The 3665-nt window shown below is 42.2% G+C and overlaps 1 protein-coding gene across 4 annotated transcripts in view; it reads right to left on the minus strand.

Annotated features, from left to right (window-relative positions):
* The window catches only part of SZT2 (SZT2 subunit of KICSTOR complex), a 64079-nt gene that overhangs the window by 60333 nt on the left and 81 nt on the right, over positions 1-3665 (minus strand). The gene's annotated exons all lie outside the window — the stretch shown is intronic.

Raw genomic sequence — 3665 nt, forward strand, 5'->3', positions numbered from 1 at the left:
TTCATTACTCTTGGAGTAGTCTGGCAAGGAAGACAAAGTAGAGTTTCGGCGTCAGGGACCTGGATTCAAATCTGATTCTATCATTTGCTATATAGGTGACCTTGGACAAGTTACTTAATTTTTCCAGGCCTCAGTTTCTTTATTGATAGCATGTGGATAAGAATATCTTCATAGGGATGTCGTTGCAATTAAACAGGAGAGGAAGGCTATCATTCTTTGGAACATTTATTGAGGCCTACATATCATTTATACCAAGATGAATAAAACATTACCAGGCATTGTGCTGCATACCATGTATACCAGGATGAATGAAGCATGGTCCATCTCATTAATTTGTTGCTTTGTCTTTTTGTACCTGTCCCTTTGTGATTAAGGTTTGATTTGTTCAGCCTTTTCTAACCCTTGCGCTGTCTTTTGTTAACACATTCCCACAAAATAATGTGGATTATTTCCCCTCTTGAACTGGCTAAAATCTTCTTACCTATACATCAAAGTCCTGAGCCTCTAGCATGGCCTCAAGCTGCATCTTCTCCAGCCTTATCTCTCACCAATCCTCACTCAGTTAAAAGCATGTATTCCAGTGTTAGAGCACCTAGGATCAAATGCTTGTTCTGCTGATTATTAACTATATGGCTTTGGCAGAGACCTACACTCTCTATGCCTCAGTTTCCTCATCTGTGAAACACGGATAATAAAAGTGCTTATTTTCAGATAATTTTTGAGTATCAGATGATACTCAGTAAGCATTCAGTAAGTGCTAGCTATTCTCATTGTCATACTGCATCCATACTAGGAGTTGCTTCCTCTTAGTTCTCTGAAGGCTCCACTGGGCTCCTTCTCACCTGAAGATCTTCACTATTCCCTTTGCCTGCAATGCTCTCTGCCTCTTCTTTTAGAAAACTTCTACCTATTCTTCAGGCTTCAGCTTAAATGTCATTCTTCTGAGTCTTCCTATTCACAACTCCTTGCCTCCCCATTTCTTAACAAGGTAGGTTGAGAACCACTGTTAAACACCCTAATTCACTCCTTTACAGCACTTATTATCCTAATTCAATCCTTGTTTACTCTATAGAGATAGGGAGCATGTCTGTCTTACACTGCTCTGTATCCACCCTGATACTTAGCACAATTCTGACTCCTACCAGCACTCGTAAAATATTTCAAGTGTGTGATGAATGAATGTATTTCCTAAATCTGACTATACCCAATCTTTCTCTCTTGGGATCCTAACAGCCTCTAAAAGTCAATAACTTTGTTACATCTGGGGCAGAACTCTTCAATCTCTTTACCTTCTGATAAAATTTTCAGACATGCAAATCAGGAAGTTAAAAAATGCTTAACTTAGGCCGGGTGCGGTGGCTCACGCCTGTAATCCCAGCACTTTGGGAAGCCGAGGCGGGCGGATCACGAGGACAGGCGATCGAGACTATCTATCCTGGCTAACATGGTGAAACCCCGTCTCTACTAAAAATACAAAAAGTTAGCAGAGCATGGTAGCAGGCGCCTGTAGTCCCAGCTACTCGGGAGGCTGAAGCAGGAGAATGGCGTGAACCCGGGAGGCGGAGGTTGCAGCAAGCCAAGATCGCACCACTGCACTCCAGCCTGGGCGACAGAGCGAGACTTCGTCTCAAAAAAAAAAAAAAAAAAAAAAGCTTAACTTTTGGCTGAGACTCCCCAGGACTGTGTGTCTTGATTTGAAATTACTTTAGATCTGTACTGCTCTATATGGGGTAAAGACTACTATATGGGGCTACTGAGCACTTACAATGTTGCTAGACCAAGATGGGATGTGCTATCAGTGTAAAATACAATACTAGATTTTAAAGACTTGGTACCAAAAAAAATGTTAAATATCTCACAATGTTTTGTATTTTATTACATTTTGAAAATTTTGGGAGTTTTGGGTTAAATATATAATTACAATTCATTTGTTTCATTTTTTTATGTGGCTATCAGAAAATTTAATATTACACATGTGGCTTGCTTTAGATTTCTACAGGATGGTGTTGTTCTAGACTATCTGCCTAAAAGGTATACTGTATTTCCCCACAACATCCCTCCACCTCCTTTCACTTTAATCTATAATGAAACATCCTCTAAACTGTTTCATAGTTTTTCTTGTATTAATATTTCTGATAAGGCATGGTTTCCTACCACCATATTCAATGTTGGGTCTTACCACACCAAATCCCAGTGAACTGGAGATTTACCATTCTGTGACTACTTTATTATTTATACTATGAACAATACGGTTAAGAACACAAGGACTGGAGCCTGGCCATCTGTTTTGGAGTCCTGACTCTTAATACTTAATAGCTGTGTAACTTTGTTACTTTTTTTTTTTTTGAGACGGAGTTTCACTCTTGTTGCCCAGGCTGGAGTGCAATGGCATGATCTCAGCTTATCGCAACCTCCACCTCCCGGGTTCAAGCGATTCTCCTGCCTCAGCCTCCTAAGTAGCTGAGATTACAGGCCTGCGCCACCATGCCCGGCTAATTTTGTATTTATAGTACAGACGGGCTTTCTCCATGTTGGTCAGGCTGGTCTCGAACTCCTCACCTCAGGTGATCCGCCCACCTCGGCCTCCCAGTGTTGGGATTACAGGCGTAAGCCACTGTGCCCGGCTTACTTTGTTACTCTTAATATCTCTGTGCCTCAGTTCCTAAACTAAAAAAAGGAGATGATAACAGTGTCCACTTCATAGGGCTGAGGATTAACTGATATTGGTAAAGAGCTTAGAATGGTGCCGAGCATGCAGTATGTATGCAGTAATGAATACTATTTGTATCATTATACACATCTCTCACCCTTTCCACCTACTAATATATTGGCACCTTTCCTGGTGGTGGTGTTTTATCCGAATCTGAGATTTTAAGCTCAGATCTTCTAACTCCAAACTGCTACTTCCTGGATGAGTGGCATTTGAGTAAGGTACTAAATCTTTCTCATTTTTCAGTTTTCTCCTCTGTGAGAATGCCATCTTCCTTGCACAAGTCTGAATGACACAACATATATAAAGTTCCTTGCATGTTCCTTAGCATTTAACGAATATATCATATCACCTTTCTGGTTTATTACATGTGATTCTCACAACACACTATAAGACAGATATTTTATAAAGAAGGAAACAGGATCCGGGAAGACTCGCCTGAGGTTGCACAGATTAGCTACATGACAGCGCCAATGTTGGAACGAGGTCTCAGTCCGACTCAAATGTTTTTTTCATGAAATTAAAGCTGCTTTTCTAAAAGCATGAGCCGTAGAACTAAATGAATTCATGCTGTTTATGGCATTCCAATGCCTAAAGAAATGCAAAAACCGGCAAAGTAAATCTACTGCCGTGTTGCCCATTGAAACTAGAACAGAAAGTCAAAATACAAGTTTTGTTAACAGCACTATTAAGTCATAGAGTCGACGACGCGGATGACATGCTAGTAAACAAAACAAAGCGAACAGTTACTCCTTTAGTTCCCCGAGGAAACTGCGGACCGCGTCCCACAGTCCGCAGGGGTACCATAGTCGGGCCTTCCGGGCTGGGCTGGTCCCTGCCGAGGCTACGCAGCCCGGCCACCCCCAGACCTAGAGGAGGCCAACGCCACGCCTGCCCGCCGGACCCTCCCCCTCGTTCATCTCTGGGCCCAGAGCTGCGCCCGCCCGCCCCTCAC

The sequence above is a fragment of the Pongo abelii genome, chromosome 1, assembly GCF_028885655.2.
Source record: "Pongo abelii isolate AG06213 chromosome 1, NHGRI_mPonAbe1-v2.0_pri, whole genome shotgun sequence".
Lineage (NCBI taxonomy): Eukaryota > Metazoa > Chordata > Mammalia > Primates > Hominidae > Pongo > Pongo abelii.